A 9,592-nucleotide genomic window follows, 5' to 3' on the forward strand; every position below is an offset into this window, starting at 1 on the left:
GAGGGGGGGGGGGGGTATTGAGCGGGATGTGCTCTCTAATGCAATTAACATACTCCTGTGGATAGTTTTGGTAATTACATTTAAGTACTTAGGTTAAATCGAGTCTATGTATATATATGGCTTTGCCTCCCACATTGTGAAATAAGAAAACCTTTATACCAAACTAGGTTTTGACAACATTGAACAAGCATGGTCTGAACTCTGACGGCACCAATAAAATCGAGGAGAACTTTGACATTGCTCTCGTATGAACTCTCCGACTTGTATGTCCCACGCGTCACTTTTGATGCATACATGTTCTAGATATGCATTGGTCTGGTTTAGGGACAAAACACTCTGTATAAAAGGGAGTTGCAAGGTCACCACTGCCAAGTTAGAGACTGAAATTCCCATCAGAACTCCGCAGTTAAGCATGCTTGGGCGAGAGTAGTACTAGGATGGGTGACCTCCCGGGAAGTCCTCGTGTTGCATCCCTCCCCTTTTTTTTCTTCACATTGATACCAAACAAATAAAGTTAGAGACTGAAACAAAATGTTGCGATACAGAGAAAGAAGACATCGTGTCCAGAGGACGGTGATCTTTTAATTTATTAGATCAGTCATGTATTGAGTTGAGATGTTTATATCAGGAGAGAGTAGTTTTGGATGGGACTTGGTATTTACGGCGAGGGAAGAGGATGCCCAATGAAAATGTCAAATTTGAAAGATTTAAAAATATAAGATTACTCAATTTGTTCCAACCTTAATATAGCTTCTTGGTTTGCATCATCACTAGCTACTAACTAATGAAAGTGTTTATTGTTGTTTGCATTGAAGGTAATTTACAAAAACAGAACAGAACCGAAACTTCGATGAAACCTGATTCGGTTCAATACCTTCTCCTTTGTGACATTTGTGATCTTGTTAAGTTGTTAACGAATAAAAAACTCTTGCAACTGATATGTCTATATTTTGTCTCTCCTTATCCTATTTTTATCATGCATTTAGCTAGGATAACTCATTGGTTTGCATCATTTTCTAGTCCTTTCTATACACTTTGCATGTTTAGGTAGTTCTTGCATCATCCTTGCATACATTGTGCATTTCGGAGTATTTCAGGTATTTAGGAGACGTTGAAAGCGCATCGCTCGACTCATCCGCTGCACAACACTCCCGGAACCGTCTCTCGAGCCAATCTCACAACACTTCCAGGAAGCGTCAACTGAGCCATCTCTAGGAAGCGTCAACCGAGCCATCCACTCGAGTGGAATTTATGATGAAACGATGGACGGCTCCACCAAACCACAAGGACCTGAGGAGCAGCTTGAACCTGAGGAAGCATCGGAGGACCAGCTTGAACGAGAGGAAGCACCGGAGGAACAGCTTATACCAGCGGAAGAAGCACTGATTGTCCCGGCGGATCCTATAACAAGGTCACGGTCCAAGAGGTTCAACCAAGCCATTAGTGGACTACTCAAGGAGCTGGACAAGAAGCTAGAAGATGTGGCTCAAACCACTTTCACCATGCTCACAGCTCAAGGTGCTCGATAAAGGGTAAAATGTTGCTTTGGTGCTCTTTTTCCCTTGGTCAAGTTTTGTCCCATTGGGTTTTCTTGACAAGGTTTTTAATGAGGCCTAAGTAACATTTTTAGACCCCCTTTTCCAGCCCAAGTCGTGGTCCAAAGCCCATTACAAAGCTTAGGCCCATTTTCTATCTCTTTCTGATTCAAACTTTGCATTTATTGTTTTGTCATTTCCTAGACATCTTGCATGAACTTGAACTTGAACCTGCAAGGCTGTCTAGGGTTTTCTCTTCTCTATCTCGTCCCCCCTTCTCCTATTTAAATACCATGTATTTCTCTTTTGCAAACCATCAAACATTTTAATCAAAAACTTCTTTCTACTTGTTTGATCTGAGAAGTGTGTAATATCTTCTCAACTTGTTTTCTTCTTAGTGTGTCATATCTAAGTTGAACTCGAGCCTGAAGTCTAAGAGATTTCCATCTCTCTTAGAAGTTCATTTCGATCCCCTTTTACATCCGCTTCATCTTTTCACCCCTTCATCTTCTTCAATCCGCTGCATATTCACCTCTTCACCTTCTTCGTCGATCTTGTCTTTGCATCTTCGACCCATTAATCATCATCATTCCGTCCATTCACCTTCAAGACCTTGCGAGTGTGTTCTTGGGAGCAGATTCCTCACCTAGGAGTCTATCATGTGGTATCAGAGCAACCACTCTGCAACCAGGTTTTGAAATTCCAATCGTCACTTTTTGTGTTTTTCAGATCTGTCGCTTCATCTTACAAGAATTTTATAAAATGTTTTACTCGTTCAAAAATTACGAAATCAACTGTTTTAGAATCAGGAACAAGTCTAGTATTTTTAAAAATGTATTTGAGAATTTTTGGATTCGTTTTCGTAATTTTCCCAGATCCGTTTTCATTTACGTATTTTTGGATTTATTTACTGGTAGATCTTTGTTTTCTTTGCAGGTACCATGGTGACGTCAGAAGAGGAAGAGTCATCTACATCCAGCATTGAAAGGAGGATCCTTAAGTCAGTCACCGCAGCTATGACAACCATGCTTGATGCAAGACTTGGCGCTCTACTCTTGAATCAAACCAACCCGGAAGCAAATCAGCGTCAAAGGCAACACCAGGATCTTAAACCCAAGCCACCAGATGACACATCTAGATCAACATGGAGCAGCCTACAGAAAACCTCTCATACTCTTAAATCTAAATCTGTGTTTCATTCTAAAATATCTTTAGCTCATAAACTCTATCAATTTGCAGGAAAAGGAGATTACCTTGATTGGGAGAGAAACATGGAGGATTGGTTCTACTTCAAGGATATCCCAAGAACTGAGAGATTAGCTTTTGCACTTACCCAACTCACAGGAGACGCTTACAAATGGTGTTTGCAACAAGTTGATGATCGTTGGTACTACAAGGAGCCAAATATCACAATGTGGAGAGATCTTAAGAAGCTTCTAAGGAACAAGTATGCTCCACAAGCGCTACACCGTGCTCCCCAAGCTAATTCCACAATCCAAGAAGTTCCTGAAAAGAAACCAACCTTAGACCCATATCAAAAGAAACCCGAAAATCTGTGGAGACAAAGACACAATCAGATCTTTTTGAGGCATTGACTGAGTAAATTAAAATCGAGAAGATGACGGCTAAGTCATCATCTCAGCCAAAGAAGGTCCCTCACCAGATTTATGTTCACAAGCAAAGTCTAAATTCGTCACTTGAATCATGTGGAGAACCGAAGCAATGTAAGTCTTCTACACTTTCAAAATCCAAGGAAGTAACTGTTCAAGGTTTAGAAAATTCCAATTCTTGTATGATGCACTTGTCTTTGCCCAAAAGTGTTGAGATAGGTACAGATTCTAATGGAGGACAATGGAAGCAAGCAGAACAAGAAAAGGAGAATAAGGAGTTTGAAAGAAAGGATAAGCGTGGAACCAAGGAGAAACAGCTTGGAGAAGAAGCCAAGGAGAGGCAGTTCATTGCTAAGGATGATGTTGTTATACCAACTGGACCTATGACTCTATCTCAAGCTAAGTGTGATCTATCTTTTATCCAATCTGATTTTATGCTTGAAAAACTAACCCATTTTGAACCGGAGCAACCGAGTAGCATTATTTCCTTTTTACAGGTTCAGGAAGAAGAATCACTAGAATCAACACAAATGAGTTTGCCATTGATTAGTGATTTGGAGAAGATAAACATTGTGCCAAACTCAGTCCCTATGCCATATCTTTGCGGCTATTCAAGACAGCACTGTAAGGAAATTGATTTGGTTAGGACAGATCCTAATTATTTTGTGATGATTCTGCTCAAGATGAAAAACGTTTTGGTTTAGGAAATGTGAAAGAATTATGTGTTTTAAAATCTGTTTTTAACAAAATGATTCCAAATTTTGAAACATATTCCCTTGAAAAGTTCTTTAAGCCAAAATTTTTGTTGTTTAAAAAGTTTCTTGACTTTAATTCTTCTTTGAGAGTTTCTTTGTGTAGCATTGCAATGGAACCATTTAAAACTAAAACTGAGCATGTAATGGATAAACCTTTTTTCTAAAATGAGATATTTACTTGAAAAAGAGTTGTGTGAGTTTAAACTGTTCAATGAGCTTTGGAAACCAATTGTGAAAGAGCAAGTTTTTGATTTCTCTATTTCAAGTATAATGCACTTGTTCTTTCCCATAATTGCTAAGAAAGGAACAGGTTACATGAAGGAGCAAAATTACTTTGGAGAAGAAAGATGTTCTGTTCAAATCAAGGAGAAACCACCAGATATATGCCAACAAATGATTTATCATTTTGGAGTTAGAAGCTGGAAGTATTTCAGAAAAAACATAATGATCACCAAAGGATGCTCCATTCTTAAACTCTATTTTGATAACAACTACATGAATATCTGTTTGATCTTTTCGTGTGTGCCTAAACTGTTTCCTTTTGATGTAGGAAATCTTGCGGAGCATGGAAAAGTAGTGAAAGCTTACTCAACGCTCAAAGATGAACCACCTGATGCAACACTTGTGCTCATGCCAAACTGTCATAAGATAAGCATTTTTATTATCAAGGATACTTTTATATAAGATCACGCAGATATGATTCGCTTGTCTTTGTCAAAAGAGCCAAATATAGATTTTAGAGTGGTCAAGAAGCGCATAATCAAAACTGAAAAGAAAGTGGGAGATAAACGATTCAAACCACCTGATTTGATTCAAGATGAACACCAAGATGTCAGCAGCTTCGTACTGATCCAAGAAGAACCCCCAGATCCACTTCTATTAACCATGATGAGTATCAATAATACCCAAAGCCTTATCCAGCTAAGTAATTCCTTAATCCAGTTTGTTTCTCATGATTCTAGAGCTTTGATTATCAGTTTGTTACATTCAGAAAACTATGGGAAAATGTTAGGTTTATTCAAAGAAAATTCAGAAAATTACAAGGATAATTATTTGTACCAAGCTGAGATTTGTATCATGACTATAATAACGCACTTGATCTTTGCCAAAGGTATTGACAACTTTGCAGGAACAAAAGAGGAGCCCCAAGATTTAGCAGTTCTTTCGTCCAAAATCTCTGTGAGAGCCGGCATTGGAGATGTTTTGAAGCATGATCATAAATCCAATGGTTGTTTTAGGATGATCTTTGAGGTTGGAGAACAACTAATGGTACACTTGAGAAGTAAACAATTTCCAGCTGGAAAGGAGTCAAAATTAATGCCAAAGATTGATGGACCGTTCAAAGTGCTCAATTGGATCAACAACAATGCCTACCAACTCGATGGCCAAGGTAAGTACAATTTGAATAGTAGTTTCAATGTTTCTGATCTTCTTCCTTATTGTGCAGATAATTCGGATTTGAGGTCAAATCCTTTTCAAGTGGGAGAGGATGATGAAACCATGGACGGCTCAACCGAACCACAAGGACCTGAGGAGCACCTTGAACCTGAGGAAGCATCGGAGGACCAACTTGAACCAAAGGAAGCACCGGAGGAACAGCTTATACCAGCGGAGGAAGCACTGATCGTCCCGGCGGGTCCTATAACAAGGTCACGGTCCAAGAGGTTCAACCAAGCCATTAGTGGACTACTCAAGGATCTGGACAAGAAGCTAGAAGATGTGGATCAAACCACTTTCACCATGCTCACAGCTCAAGGTGCTCGGTAAAGGGTAAAGTGTTGCTTTGGTGCTCTTTTTCTCTTGGTCAAGTTTTGTCCCAATGGATTTTCTTGACAAGGTTTTTAATGAGGCCTAAGTAACATTTTTAGACCCCTTTGGCCAGCCCAAGTCGTGGTCCAAAGCACATTACAAAACTTTGGCCCATTTTCTATCTCTTTCTCATTCAAACTTTGCATTTATTGTTTTGTCATTTCCTAGACATCTTGCATGAACTTGAACTTGAACTTGCAAGGCTGTCTAGGGTTTTCTCTTCTCTATCTCGTCCCCCCTTCTCCTATTTAAAGACTATGTATTTCTCTTTTGCAAACCATCAAACATTTTAATCAAAAACTTCTTTCTACTTGTTTGATCTGAGAAGTGTGTAATATCTTCTCAACTTGTTTTCTTCTTAGTGTGTCATATCTAAGTTGAACTCGAGCCTGAAGTCTAAGAGATTTCCATCTCTCTTAGAAGTTCATTTCGATCCCCTTTTACATCCGCTTCATCTTTTCACCCCTTCATCTTCTTCAATCCGCTGCATATTCACCCCTTCACCTTCTTCGTCGATCTTGTCTTTGTATCTTCGACCCATTAATCATCATCATTCTGTCCATTTACCTTCAAGACCTTGCGAGTGTGTTCTTGGGATCAGATTCCTCACCCAGGAGTCTATCAATTTAGCTTTTGACGTCTTCATCAAAGTTGTAGGGAATTGAGTTATCTTTCTAACGCCGTTTATGTCAAGCCAATCGGAGGTGTGGTTCAAGAGTTATCATTGTTTTAGTGGATGCGTATACACCACGCTCGAGCCATGCTCCTCAGCCATGCACTCCAGCTTGTTTGATCGAGCCATGCTCCCCTGCCACGCACTCCAGCTTGTCTGATCGAGCCATGCTCCCCCGCCATGCACTCCAGCTTGTTTGATCGAGCCATGCTCCTCAGCTGTCCGTCCGAGCCATGATGACATTGCATTCCATTCGACGCGCACGGACTCGATCGCACATGTCGGGAAGAAAGACGTTTGGTTTCACATGCTTAAGGAGATTACCGAACCGACGCTTTACCTTGTCGTTTTAAGTTTTAGGGCTTTCCATGTTGGACTACTATATATACATTTTGTTAAGTCTTTGCGGAGATATCTTATCTTTTATCTCGTTTTGTTCTTAAGGTTTTACCTAGCCACCTAAAACGCTCTCACATTTTGTATCCCGATATCTTTGAATTTATTCAGTATTTTGATTTGATTTCTTCTACAAAGTTGTTCATCTTATTTTTATCTACCTAATAATGCTTGTTTCAATGTTTTCTGTGTTTGCATCCTTGACGATGATTTTCGGATCTGAGTAGTGTGGTAATTCTTGAGGATGGTATATATTAGGTGGAGGATCTTAAGATGTAGGGTGTTTAAGCTTGATATGTATGATTCCCTTATGGACTAGAGTTAGAATTGCTAGTTTCTCTCTGATCAATTAGAACTAGGTTCGAGACATTTCCACACCCAAAAGGTGTTTGATGAAATGTCTGACCAACTAGTGCCAGAGACTTACGTTCCTAGCCTAAGAGATTAGTTGTCTAGGATGTTTGTTGACGTGAATGAACTTGTTTGTCATGCATGCTCAACCACGTTTCTCTAGCGAGAGCTAGGTATGGAAGTGGTTGAGTCTGAGTAGCTTTTGCCAAGAGATTGGATTAGCTAAGTTGTGATGTTCATTGTTTACGGATAGTTTGCTTGTGGTATGCTAAACACTCTGTAGACTAGGATACTCCACCAACATCAATTACCCCATCCTTAGGACTTCTTTCTTTCTTATTTTTATTACATTCCTGGAACTGTTTCGTTTGTTCATGCTTAGAATCGTNATTCCCTTCTGGACTAGAGTTAGAATTGCTAGTTTCTCTCTGATCAATTGGAACTAGGTTCGAGACATTTCCACACCCAAAAGGTGTTTGATGAAATGCCTGACCAACTAGTGCGAGAGACTTACGTTCCTACNCGACGCGCACGGACTCGATCGCACATGTCGGGAAGAAAGACGTTTGGTTTCACATGCTTAAGGAGATTACCGAACCGACGCTTTACCTTGTCGTTTTAAGTTTTAGGGCTTTCCATGTTGGACTACTATATATACATTTTGTTAAGTCTTTGCGGAGATATCTTATCTTTTATCTCGTTTTGTTCTTAAGGTTTTACCTAGCCACCTAAAACGCTCTCACATTTTGTATCCCGATATCTTTGAATTTATTCAGTATTTTGATTTGATTTCTTCTACAAAGTTGTTCATCTTATTTTTATCTACCTAATAATGCTTGTTTCAATGTTTTCTGTGTTTGCATCCTTGACGATGATTTTCGGATCTGAGTAGTGTGGTAATTCTTGAGGATGGTATAGATTAGGTGGAGGATCTTACGATGTAGGGTGTTTAAGCTTGATTTGTATGATTCCCTTCTGGACTAGAGTTAGAATTGCTAGTTTCTCTCTGATCAATTGGAACTAGGTTCGAGACATTTCCACACCCAAAAGGTGTTTGATGAAATGCCTGACCAACTAGTGCGAGAGACTTACGTTCCTACCCTAAGAGATTAGTTGTCTGGGATGTTTGTTGACGTGAATGAACTTGTTTATCATGCCTGCTCAACCATGTTTCTCTAGCGAGAGCTAGGTATGGAAGTGGTTGAGTCTGAGTAGCTTTTGCCAAGAGATTGGATTAGCTAAGTTGTGATGTTCATTGTTTAGGGATAGTTTGCTTGTGGTATGTTAAACACTCTGTAGACTAGGATACTCCACCGACATCAATTACCCCATCCTTAGGACTTCTTTCTTTTTGATTGATATTACATTCCCGAGTCTGTTTCGTTTGTTCATACTTAGAATCGTTTTCGGTTTCACTTATTCTTGTTCGCTTCTTGTCCTATATTTTCGTTTCTGGTTCTGAGACTCATTTGCGTTTTGTATTTTGACCATTCTAGGATTGTTAGAAAAACACTCTTTTTGAATTGGTTTAACTTGTGACTTCTTGATTACATCTTGAGTAACTAGCATCATCCCATTTGGATTGACACCTTAAATACTACAACTACATAAGGTTAATTGAACCTGCTAGGATAGACACACACAAAAATCCTAGTATCAGCAACATACATGCATATAAAATTAAAGGAATCACACAATCATAAAATAAATATTGGCCATATGTGCCACCTCATCCTCTCTCGATCGTGTTTTCTTTAACGTTTGCGTTTCACTCTCTCTCAAATTGGTAAAAAAAGGTATTTATAAATTGTTGCACATTTCATTATATGACTTCTCCTTACATAATCAGCACTAGAGTCGAACTACCATTCTACCACCACCAAAGCAAGCTAAGATTAAAGCATAGTTTGGATCATATGACTTCTTAAACTTGCGTGCTACCATAAACGGACCACTTCTTGTATACTCTTAGTATAGTAAGAAAAGAAGAAAAGTCTTGATCGTTCCACCATACAGTCATACACATGACTCGTCCATCAGTCGAGTAAAAAGCTAGAGAGCAAAAGTGGGATAATTTTGGAAATGTTGATACTCTGCATCTTCCCATTTTACTTACAGTAGCAAGTTTATGCTAATAGTAATAGAAGCCACTTTTTTCAGTTCACACAACTATAAAGGTAAAACGCAACACAGAGACACGGTTTCCTGGGTTACTCAATGGGGAAGAGAGTAAGATGGTGGCAGAAAAAATTAAAACCTATAACCAAAAATGGATAAAGAAGCTCGTAAGCGCGTGGAGTGGTTATGTTGGAAGAAGATCAGAAGAACACGTAAAGGGAAAAGCAGAGCAGAGCCAGAGGTCATCTCTTGGCTATAAAAACAGAGAGGGAGTCACAACACAAATCACTACAAAAGAACATCACAGAGCAAGATATTCAAATAGCCAAAAAAAAAAAAAAAAAA

The sequence above is a fragment of the Camelina sativa genome, chromosome 17 (genome assembly GCF_000633955.1).
Source record: "Camelina sativa cultivar DH55 chromosome 17, Cs, whole genome shotgun sequence".
Classification (NCBI taxonomy): domain Eukaryota; kingdom Viridiplantae; phylum Streptophyta; class Magnoliopsida; order Brassicales; family Brassicaceae; genus Camelina; species Camelina sativa.